The 12,488-nt window shown below is 46.4% G+C and overlaps 1 protein-coding gene across 1 annotated transcript in view; it reads right to left on the bottom strand.

Moving 5' to 3' along the window:
- C3_2H2orf80 (chromosome 3_2 C2orf80 homolog) overlaps nucleotides 1-569 on the bottom strand; it is a 330,996-nt gene extending 330,427 nt beyond the window's left edge. Inside the window, exon 1 of the mRNA XM_085648844.1 lies at nucleotides 467-569. The gene's annotated coding sequence lies outside the window, so the exon portion shown is untranslated. The remainder of the gene's footprint in view (nucleotides 1-466) is intronic.
- Nucleotides 570-12,488: the final 11,919 nt, after the last annotated feature.

The following is a 12,488-nucleotide window of genomic DNA, read 5'->3' as shown; positions in this document are numbered from 1 at the left end:
ATTTACTACTGGCATCTTGTAGCTTGTGTTTTTATGTATCTATTGTAATCAATTGTATTTTTTATGTGCTTACAAGATATCTTGCATATCGAATAAAAGCTTATGACTGACTGACTGACTGACTGTACATAGTGTGTCCAACATGTGCATTAAGAATAACAGAAGATATTGAATGATTTACCCAGAAATAAACATTTGGGATGAACTTGAATAATTTGGCATTTTTGTCATACACTTGAAGGCTGTGCGTCCGGTGTGGGGTGGGTAATCCGCCCCACTTTCTTCAGTGATCTCATTATGATTTACCCAGGGGGCGGTGTGCAAATAACACCGTGAGAGATTAGGAAATGTTACCGCTTTTCAACGTGTACTTAACTTGCAAGCTTTGCACATGCCCCCTTTCTCCCCGCCTCCCGTCACACTGTGATTAAAATATTTAAAGGATCTCGCCAGTCTCGAGAGTTACCTGTTTCAGTTCACGCCAGTTGTTTACAGGCAGGCTTCAGGAGGGTTAGCTGCAGCTCGCCCTAGACCGGATGAGTAGCTGCTGTTTGTGTCCTTGATCCAGGTGCTGTGGCAGTGAAACCAGCACAGGGACACCGTTCGCTTTAAGCGCTCGCTTTTTTTCCAATCCCCTCGTTGCCAAGGAGCCATTTTGGACGCTCAACAGAAAAGAACACGACTTGCGCCGACAGGAGGCTCATTAGTATACCTTGGATTTAAATTACGTTTTCCATTTGTGCAGGCATTAGATTTCGTAACTGAATGGTCAAACTGACAAAGCGATGAAAAGACAGGAAAGGTGAGAGGTCGGCACATCATTAACTACGTCCGCTGCGAAGTGCCCGGAAAAACGCCTTTAAAACGTTTCCTTTCAGCAAATGTTCAGGGGACGGGTAACTCTTGCTGTCCAGCGTGCACAATCAAACGTTTGTGAAAATGTTCTTCAGACGAAGATTGCCAGGTATTATAATATCCCCTTGGGCCTTGAATAGCTCACCTGTAACCTCCTGCGCTACATCGAAGCGCCCTAGATCGACCCCGGGCGCGTGATGGATAGGTACACCTGGGTCGGGTTACGTGATCTGCGCAAAAGCGCACAATATTTATATCTGCTGTCTTTTACTCTTTGTTGTGAGCTGCGCTGCGACCGTATCCTTGGTAATTGTCATTTCAGACTGCTTCAAAGAGATTTTTGTTAGCTGAGCTATAACTTCTAAGCCTGCAACTCTTTACAGTGGAGGTGTGAGATATACAATTTGGTATTTCTGTTCTTAATTCTGATTCCCTCAGTGTTCGCTAGTAAAAACGATCGGTTCCAGCACAGAAAATAGCAAACTGTAACGCGTCGCGAACTGCGACATTTCAACAAATTACAGGTGTAGATGTAGTTTAACCAAAAATGCAATGAGCGGTAGCATAACGAATGCCGTGCCCCACGCCTTTGCAAAACATGCTTAGGGGGCACAAGCAAGTCGTGATCACAAGTAGAATGCTAATCGCAGGTGCAAATTGCAGAGACAATAATTCAAGAATCAAGACAGTGCTGGGGGGGACATGTGACGGGTGGATGTCTGAGTCGGCTCGACTGGACTCGAATTTCTCACTGGCAGGTGTCAGCGGGGATCGTTTAACCCGTTATGCCACTTTACCTAGTTTGCAATGCCATTGTCAGCTTGAATTCCTACAACTCAATACAAAAAAACTCAAAACAAAAACCTGGACTGTGTACCACAGAAAAAATGATTAGTTTATGCACAACTACAGTTTAGGTATAATAAACAGAGATATTTTGTTTTCACTTCTGGTAAATAGTTGAATCATTTAACATGACCATTGACTGTAGATTCAATTAATCAATCAATCAGGATTTATAAAGCGTGGCTAATCACCCAATAGGGTATCCAGGCGCTTGCACGCCTGGAGTTTTATTCAAACAGCCAGGTCTTGAGGGCCATTCGAAATTCCGGAAGTGAGGTGATGATCCGGAGGTGCGTGGGGAGGCTGTTCCGGGTATTAGCTGCGATGTAGGAGAAGGAGCGTCCTCTACTTCTGCTTCGGTAGATGCGGGGAGTATGGGCAAGTGAAAGGGAGGTGAAGTGTAGTCTTCTCGATGGTTGGTGGAAGTTCAGGCGGTGGTCAATGTAGGCGGATCCTTGGATTGTGTAGAACTTTGTGTGTGTAGGTCAGCAGCTTGAATTGGCATCTCTTCTGTACGGGGAGCCAGTGGATTGGATTCACATTATTAATGTAGGACATGCCTAGATGTGTTGGTCAATCAATCAAAATGTATTTAATTAGTTAATAAAAACCATAAACATAAAACCAGCACAATACATATGAAATCAATAAATCTCTGCTTCAAACTATCTAAGTGCCAATGTGTCCATCACAGGCGCATAGAGCCAAATCTACAAAACATGCCATATATAGACGAGAGAACTAGCAATTGATGAATCTCATTGTTCATACAACGGGATACAATATTAAGCCTTCCTGTATCATCTAGGTGTACACACAAAGCACACAAGGAACATACAATACAAATATATGATCACAAAAATCGTGCATCCAGTAGAACATGTATATATCCTGGGCTTACTATAAGAGAACAGTGCATACATTTTATCTCGCATCACCTGCTAGTGTTAAGCGCACGAAAAATCTGAAATGCTTGATGTAAACATCAACACTACTGTGCAAGAGGCATTATCAAAGTGCTTAGAAGTGCATTAACACAGTTGTGCAAGGAGGCACATTCAGTTTGAACCTACTAAAGTGCTCCTACCTGCCTAGTCGGGGTTTATGAGAGCCAAGTTTTGTAAAAAGTGCCTTGTGCAATAAGTTTGGAGCAATTGCACAGTATAACATACATAATGCAATTGTGTAAAATAGCATTGTCAAAGTGCTTTGCTGCAGCAATTGACGGTACTGTTCAAAAAGGCAACCTTGTTAACACTCTCCTGTCAGCCTGATAGGCTTTGGTGCCTGGTGCAAATGCAGTTGTGAAAAGATAGAATTTACTGCAATTGTGCAAAGGTAGCTTGTACTGTGCAATCAGAGCATCCAGCTGTCGGCAGAAATGGGTTATTCCTCGTGATCATCTAATCCTTTAATTGATGCTTAAGCGACTTTGGGATAGGGATCGATAATTCTCTTGTTCTGTCCCTACCAACCCCTCATGAATTAAAAATGCTATATAAACCTTTTCTAACCCATGGACAGCATTCATGTAACAAATGTAATCTGGTTGTTAAAAATTGCAACAGTCGAGTATTCAGCATATAATTCTGTGTGTTTTGGGCATCTATGGTCCCTGGCCTGCAGGATCCAACACCTAAAGCTAAGAATTCCTTACGCAACAATGACCTCCGATGTACCAGCAGGTTTGGGCACACACAGAGTACATGTACATACATTTCTTTTGCCTGGTAACCCAAGCAGCACAATGCATTTTCCAGTTAGGCCTTCTTATGCCACTTAGGGATGAACTCAAGTGTTGGAAGGCATCAAAATGACATCTTTGTCAAATCCCTCTTGATCGCCAACGATAGTGTTGCCTCAAAATAGGACTGTTCCTTGCTTATGGTGTATGAGTTTATTACTAACCACCCATGCAATCGTTTTGTCAATGTAATTTTTTCTTCCAGCCTCCTCTTCTGCTGTATGCATTTATTCACAAATTTCTTAAATGTATGGTCACTCGTGTTCAGTTGCCATTAGTCAAGGATGCCAAGATTCTGTATACTGTCCTGCAGGTATTTGGCGAAGTGACCTTTCCCCCTTGTCAGGTTTATCTTTGTCCAAACGAGTTTAGCCAGCGATCCCTCCAGGGAACTCTGCAGTTGATGACAACATTTCACGTAAACCCCTTGTCTGGCTATAGGTTGTTTTACCAAGACAAATTCCAATCTTACTTGGGTGGGGTAGGCTGACTTTGGAATCTGAAACACTCGTTACATGTTCGTATTGCAAGCTTCTCCAACAGGTTCACATCTTTATCCAGCATTATCTCGCCTCCATGTGATAAAGTTGCAATCAGTTTTGATTTAATCACTGTTATTAACGCCTTTAGGTTGTGGCTCCATAGACTTCTCCTTAGGTTTGAGAAGGCAAAGTTTAGGGCCTCAGCTTTTATAATTGTTGCTTTTTTGTGCAGCAAAAACATTTTGTTAGTCCAATTTGAGCCCTAAGTACATGTATGTTTTATTTTCGTCCACGTTTGACTATTCGTCGTTTCAGCAGTTTAACTTTGATTTTGTTTAGGTTGATTTGCAGCTGCTGTTGATCAATCTTTGTAGGCCCACAAGGGCGTTGCTTACCAACAGCAGATCATCTGCATGCAAGATGTTACTCAGCTGTTTAGACCCGAGGCTCGGTGCATGCAACACCACTTGTGCCAGGGTGGATAGAAGATCCCCCGATGAACAGGTTGAACAACAGCGGCTCCAATACGCATCCCTGTTTCAATCTAAGGGAGGAGTTACATTTTCTGGTTAAATGGCGCCCAAATCCCACCTTGAGCTTTTCCCAGGTTTTTGTATATAGCATCTGGATAGCCCTTAAAAAGTTTTGTGAAATTCCCCAATGTAATAGATTTTCCGAAAGGAGGCTTTGTGGAACGCAATCAAAGGCTACTTTGAAGTCCACAAAACACATGAATAGCGGCGTCCTGGTGTCACATGCTCTTTTCATTATGAGACCCACTGCCGTTAGGTTTGTGGAGGTTCATTGCTTTTTAGTGAGCCCTGTTTCATTCATTGGCAGCTTTTTTGTCTCTTTCGCCCTCTCCTGTAGATCTTGCAGTAGTAGTGTTGAAAAAAAATTGAGGTCCACATTGAGCAATGATGTCAACCTGTAGTTACTAGGGGACGTGACTACCCCACCCTTGAAGATGGGGTGGATCACTGAGCCTCTCCAGCTTTCCGGTATGCTTTCCGTCAGCAGTATTTGCATGGACATCGAATTCAGGAAACTAGCCCAGGTTGTAACGTTATGCTTTAAGAATGCAGTCAGTATTCTATTAGGGTCAGGTGTGCAGTTGGAACGTGATTTTTCAATTATTTTTACCAAGGACTCCATTGGATGATCTAAGGGTTCTGTTGAGTGGCCTGAGGTGTCGGTAGCACAATTTCAGTTAGTTTCCAGGATCACCAGCTCCTGTGGACCCATGCTGTGGTCTTCGTCATGTGGGGTTGACCTGAACCTGAAACAGAATGGTCATCTGTACTACTCTCATAATGTATTTTTAGGTATGTAATCCATTCTTCCCTGCTTATGTTAGCTAGCCCTGGGCAGAGTTTGCGGAGCTCCGCTATGTGGATTTCCTCGAAGTAACCAAAAAACTCTGCTGTGCTACGCAGAGTTCAGCAATTGGCGGAGTGCGTTAGGGCGCGCCATTCGTGCTGATTTTTAGTGGGCGCTGTTTCTTTCTGTCACTCAAGTAAATGTTTTACTCGAGCTGCAGCTTCTTCAACGCAAACAGAAAGTTTCTCAACGCGAGCAGTAGCGGCCATCCGCAACCACCCACGGTGAGAAATCTCATGGGAGGTAGTCTAGACTAAGATTTTCCTTGCTCTCCAACGTAACATTGGCGAGTGAGGGAAAAACTCCGCTCCTACGGAGTGGAGTTTCTCAGAACTCCACTCGCTACTTGGAGCAGGAAGTGGGAAAAACTGTCAGTATGTGAAGGTGACTTCACCCACTTCTCAAGCACAGATCCAGCGGGGGCGATGATATGATTCAACAATTCCCCCTAATGCTACTCGCAAAGAGCTATTACATACACTGCTCTGCACAGAAGCACCCTAGGGAACAGGGAAGTGGACAAAACAAGAAAAGAAGGCAGCAGCCCACCACCACCGAACCTCTTCGGTCCTCTCCCTGACTAAAGTAACTCCTCTCTCTAAACATGGAACCAGAGCTGGGAGCCTGTGAACGAAAGAAGACAGCAAGACAGAGTTACATGCACAACACCCACTCAAGGTCTTCTTATAGATATAAAGTAATACACATTTTACTCACTAGCTGCCCACCCATGTAATCCGGGGAGAGAGTAAGTCTTCTCAAATAGCTTGAGTCCAGCAATAGCCTCCAAGATAGAGACCGCGTGTTCAGCTCAATAAAGTTTCAAAACAAAAGTTAATGTACCAGGAGTCCTCGCCAGGTCTGTAAATAGTAATCAGTACCCAATCTGTATGGGGGGAATGGAGTTCCAATCCATTCCACCTAACAGGAACCAATAAAATGGAAACTAACAAAAGTACCTGCTAAGGCCCTTACCTCTGACAAAACACAAGGTGACCCCAAAATCTGGTATACGTGCACCCTCCCGCTCTCAAACCTTGGAGCGAGTGAGGCACTTAGCTGCGGCTGAAAAACTGTCGGCAGCTGTCTTCTCCACAACTTCTCTGGGAACAAGTGGAAGACGCTGCAGGCAGTAGCGGTGGATCCAGAACGCAAAAAAAAAGGTGAAGCAGCCCACACTCCCAGTACACTGCGCAGCCTCACTTGAGCCACAAGACGGGAGCCCCCGCGGGTGAGAACATAGCCACCAGAATCTGCCGCACTTGAAGGGACGGCAAAGTTCGGTCCTGAACGCGCCTTCACAGCAATATCTTCGGTTAGAAGCGGAAGGAGCAGACACACTCGATACAGGTATGAGATTGTCAAGAACTTGCCTGGTCAAAGGGAGGGGTCTTGATAGTCCTGTTCCTCCCTTTCACCCCCAGCATTGTGGGGCCTGTAGTTTCTCCCTCCTCCAAGGCATTCACTCTAGACAACCATGACAAAAACTCCGCAAACTCCTTAAGCGGAGTAGAATTTCAAGCCCAGGCCTAATGTTAGCATAGTTTGATGCCCTGGGGCCTTTACTAAGCTCAATCATTAATTTCCAGAAGCTACAATGATCATTTCGTTTGGAGGAGTAAAGTAACTATTGCCCACAGTGCTTCGGATCCCTCTTTTTTTAGCAGCCATACCAGCTTTTATAGTCTCTTACGCTCCATTCGTAGGTACTCTAATAATGCTGAGTTCTGTGGTAAGCACCGCAGTTGGCAGAGTACTTTATTTATACTTGACCTGATAAGGTGAACTGGTTTTGGCTGGTTGGTAAATCTTTTGTGAGTAGTGATTTTACTTTTCTCCATGTTGTTGGATAGATATCTCACTGCTTGTTTCTCTGAGAAGTTCTCCCATGCCTTTATAGGGTCCTCCTTGCTGGATTATATTGCCTTCAGAATTCCCTCATTCTTGCTTGCCAAGCCTTCAATATTGTCTGGGCTGCATTGAAGGCGTTTACAATTTTCAGAATGAGCCTCAACCTGCACTATCCTTGGCTGATCTAAAACTGCCATGTTGGCGCTTAGACAAATACTTTGAGGATGATGGTCAATCTCCAGCCTGTGCTCGATTTTAAAATCAGCTACTCCACTATACAGGCTAATGCTCACCATCTAAGTAGGAGGTCATTTGCAGTAGTGCCTTTTCCAAGCAGGTAGAATGCCCCCGGGTGGCGTCCATTTAGTATTACCAGACCAGCAGCTTCACAAGCCTTCAGGAGCCTTTTCCCAAGGTTGTCGTGGTGTCTGTACAGGGTGTGGCTCTGCGCTGGCAACACCCCTAACACCTCATCACTGTCCTCATTTACATCTTAAAACAGGTTCAGGTTAAAATCTCTGGTGATTACCAGATTCGCAATCTGTTTATCTCCTTTCCACTCTAGGAGCAGTTTGATCAGCTTCTCCACTATTTTTAATTTTTCTCTTGCATTAATATAAATGTTATCAGGACCAGAGGAGTTGCTGACTGCTTCGCCTAACCCTCCAAACGTAGGGCCAGTAACCAGTGTTCTTTTATAGCCAGCGGTGTTACCCTTTATGGCCTTTTGCCCTTCCGTGGATGCTGCTTTTTCAAGCCCATCGGTTGTATTCAATGAACCTAAATAACAGTATGCTGCTTTGTGCCTAAGTCTCTTGCATGGCAATTAAATCAAACTTCTCAATATATCCCATCATTGTAGCATCTTTGATTTCAGTAGTGAGTCAGCTCAGATTCCAGGCACAGATATTTAGCTTGTTCTGTTGTTTGGCATGATGCATCAAAGAAAAGTTCTTGTTTCAGTCTTCATGGCGCTCCCCTGCTAGAACCGCTGGCACCCAGCTCCAGTTGTCCAGTTCACCCTGTTTGGAGACTCTTCTGGGCCCTAAGCCTTCCCCTGTTTGTAAATCTGCTTCTTGAATCTTCAACCCCGAGGCCCTCGTGGTCAATAACCAACCCCCTGCACGTTTCAGAACTGAGGCTACCTGTTTATTCCAGGCCTTGTATTGTCTCACAAGAGGTGACAGTTGGCTTTGAGTGTCCCTTTTTGGTTGGTTTGAGGACAGGAGCAGGGGTGGATAGCACCCCTCCCGGGAATGTACTATTTTTATGCACCAACTCATTAACAGTTCCTTACAGTCCATAACTTTGGTTTGAAGCTACGGGTAGTGAAACGTAACAAGTGTAGGTTCAGATACTTGATTCCTGCGGGGTACCAAGAATTTAATGGAATAGATGTTGCGGGATTCAAACTCCGCCAGGTCTGGTAAGCCCTTTATTATCTTTAATATGTTTGAGCGATTTAGGATATCATGAGATCTTCTGAATCTGTATTCAGGGATCCACAGTAGGCTTGCCTTTGGTCCTGAGTAAGTAGTGGAGATCCTAATGCTCTCTGAGATGATTTTGAGCAGGCTTATATTCTGCTCTTGAGAGATTGAAGTCGGCGCATGGTACGCCATCTTCAGTTCTTGGTGTCCCCGACAAAGGCTGCAGATTGACTTGGAACCATGGTTTATTCCATGGTTTGTGGTCTGGCGTCATTCTACCCTTGGACTGGTCCAGGGTCCTGGGCACGGTCCTGCTGGCGGCTAACCTCCCTCCTTTCTGGACTGCCAGTTTAATTTGTTAAGCCTTCTGGCCTACCAGGGGTGTTGTTGTACTGTGCCGATCCCCTGTTTGCGAGAGTGAGCTCTACCTCTTCCTTCCTTTTCACGGCGAGATCTTTGGTGTTGTGATTATGGTTACTCTTAGCCTCTTGCTGATCATCGTTGACCAGGACCAGTCAAAGGAGCTGTTTGGGTTTTGGGGGACCCCCCATTCCCCACTGCTCTCCAGGCTTTTGATGCTCGTCTCCTGTTTCTCCTTGTTTGGCCTCCATTGAGGTGGGATCAGTGATCTTATTGCTATATTTATCTTGGGCTTGACTCTTGCAGGATCTTACTGGATAGATTCTGGTGCCGATCACGATCCGGTAAAAAAATTCCCCGTGCGACTCGTATCCGGTCTTTTTACCGTACGAATCGTACAAGTGCCGTACGAACTGGCAATCACGATTCGCATGGGAAAAAGACCATACGAATCGCATTGGGAATAATTCCCCACACGTCCTCGGGTCGGAAAAAGTGTCCGACACGTCCTCGTACGATTTACCGTACAAACGTGAAAAGCGAAGTCCGACCGGGGAATCACGATCCGTCCCGGGCGTCCGAATGTACAACCGTATGGTTAAAAGACCGTCCGCACCGAACTCCTATAACAACCATGGAGACGTCCAAACAGGTGCCCGGTACGTGCCGTACCCCCCCCAGCCCCCGCATGTACACGCCGTACCCCCCCCAGCCCCCGCATGTACGCGCCGTACCCCCCCAGCCCCCGCATGTACGTGTCGAACCCCCCCGTGTATGTACACCCGAGTACGTTCGAGTCGTACCACCACCCGTGTATGTACGGTGCGTACCCCCAGCGCGTAGCGCTGGGGGTACGCACCGTACACACACGGGTGGGGGTACGACTCGAACGTACTCGGGTGTACATACACGGGGGGTTCGACACGTACTCGGGTGTACATACACGGGGGTTTCGACACGTACTCGGGTGTACATACACGGGGGTACGGCGCGTACATGCGGGGGCTGGGGAGGGGGTACGGCGCATACATGCGGGGGCTGGGGGGGGTACGGCGCGTACATGCGGGGGCAGGGGGGGTACGGCGCGTACATGCAGGGGCTGGGGGGGGTACGGCGCGTACATGCGGGGGCTGGGGGGGGTACGGCGCGTACATGCGGGGGCAGGGGGGGATACGGCGCGTACATGCGGGGGCTGGGGGGGGTACGGCGCTTACCGGGCCACCTACTCTGGTCGTTTTGCGCCGTACTTCGCATTTGCAGCACTTTTTGGGTGCCGTGAAAATATTGCCGTCCGGACTGCTGTCGGTTCGAATCGTAATTCCTGGGTCGTGAAACGCTGCCTAGAAGCGTCCCGACGTCACGTCGCAGCATTCCCGGATCACATTCGTATGCATATTTTCGTCGGTCGGTGTTTTTTACGATTCGTACGGAAATGGTGTTTCCGTGCGAATCGTAATTCCATGTTTGTAATGTTTTACAACCGGGTACGAGTCGGACGGAGAATACGCTCCGACCGACGGTTCGTACCCGGTTTTTACCGGATCGTAATCGGCACCTCAGTGTCTGCCTTTCCTTGCTCACTTCCTTTCCCGCTTGGTCATATGTGGTGGTGCTGGATTCTTTGGTGGTGACAACTCAATAGTCACTAGTTCTTGCTTTTGTTCATGAGTTCTCCTCAGAACAGAGGGCATCCTGTCCCATTGCCTGTTTGTGCTGGCTTGTTGGTTCTTTAAAGTATATTCGTCATTAGTTGGGGTGGTAGGCATCTATATCTGCTCTGCCTCTTCTGCATATTTCTCCCTGGCAAGGTGCACTTTCCTTGCATTGTCTGCATCATCTGCATCATCTGCTTGTTCAGCAGTCCACATAGTTACACATGATACTTTCCTTACTTCTCTGAGCATCTCCTCCAGGAGCAGTGACAGTTGAACCAGTTTGTCAATTTCCTTCTTGCATGTGCACATTGTGAAATCATCGTCCTTCCTTAATTGAACTCTTTGTATCAAGTTATTTAGATTCTCAAGCTTTCCAACTATGCCTGACACGAAAACTGCAGGCATGTTTAACAGGTCCACTTGTACATCCATTTTGTAAGAGAGTTCATTCATTGCTTCCTCCGTCACTTGCATTGTGTTCAGTACAGCCTCCCAGATACACATAACATTGGTTGCAGTCCCATTCAGGCTCTCTGAGCGATCCATACTTTGATTTTTTGCACGTGATGCATCCAGTAGCTTGGCTCCCCTTATAGCAGATAAACTGGGCAATGCCTTGCTCACATGGTGCTACTTGGGATGGTTTTCCAGTGCCGTTCTCCCACAAGAATTCAACTGTGAAGCGCAGGCCCCTTCCTTGAAGCCGGATATGCATAAAAAATTGACAGAAAAGTGCATCCATTATCTAGATGTTTGATGGGATCTGTGGCGTCTGGGGGAGACAGGATTTGTAGGGATAACTTCCACTCCATGGTGCGGTATTCCCCGTGGTCCTAAGAGACCGTTCGACAATCTGTCTCCCAGGGCTGTTGTTTTTATTAGGCTTACTGCTGGTACTTGTGTTTCTGCTGCTGTTGAATTAGTCCTTTTCAGCATGTTGATCTCTGGGGTTAGGGTTGGGGGAAGTTGTGTTGGCGATTGCCTTCGACCCATATCTGTCGGACTGTCCACTGGATATTTTGGGTATTCTAGGTGTTCTAGCCCGACCAGGTTCTTTTTGCCTTTCCACATGCCCTTTCTCAGTCAAGGGCAAAAATGAATCAGAAATCAGATTCTTTCTCTGGTAGGTCTGAGTGCTTGACCTAGTTTTTCCTGACCGCATGGCCACACGTATCACTAAGCTCCGACCTTTAGCCTTTGGCCTGATGGCACAGATATCTCAGACCGTGTCTTTTAACCTTTACACTGGTCAGTTGGACCAGGATTTTTGATGCTTATTGTTGGGATCTTGTTTCCGCTTTTTGAGCGTAATGTAGAATGCTCTTCATTCCTTTAGAGCACAGTAAGAATGTTTGCATTCAAATAGGGAGAGGCACTTGTTGTGAGCCTTCTTCCCTGCCAGTCGATACTTAAGAAGCGCCTGAAATAAAGTCTAATTTCTACTCACTGCGACTTGGAGACTTATTTGCATTGGTGACGACCGACTGCCCGGGCTCCCACGCTGTTGCTCAGCGCCTCCATCTGCGAAGAGGTAAAAGGGCTGTCCACTCTGAATCTCCTGCGAGGCATCGAGGCTGACCCCGTATTTCTACAGGTGGTTTCTCTTTACCTGAACCATCATGCACGAGATACTGTTCATTTCTTTACGGTGCTGTCTGCACTCTGAGGACCCCGTGACAAGGTACTGTTTTATTTATTTTTTCACGGTACTGTTGGCACTCAGAGCACTCCATGACGTAGTGAGGCTGGAACGTCTCACTTAGTATGCCTTATCTTTGTGTCTGCCTGACCTCGCATTGCGACGTTGTTAAGCCCCCTGAGCATTCTACACAGCGCTTTCCTGATCCTTACCTGCATAGCTAATCAGAGCAACCATTAACATTAC

Source organism: Triturus cristatus, chromosome 3_2 (genome assembly GCF_964204655.1).
Source record: "Triturus cristatus chromosome 3_2, aTriCri1.1, whole genome shotgun sequence".
Taxonomy (NCBI): domain Eukaryota; kingdom Metazoa; phylum Chordata; class Amphibia; order Caudata; family Salamandridae; genus Triturus; species Triturus cristatus.
The sequence above is the reverse complement of the archived record's forward strand: the minus strand, read 5'-3'. Positions and strand labels throughout refer to the sequence as shown.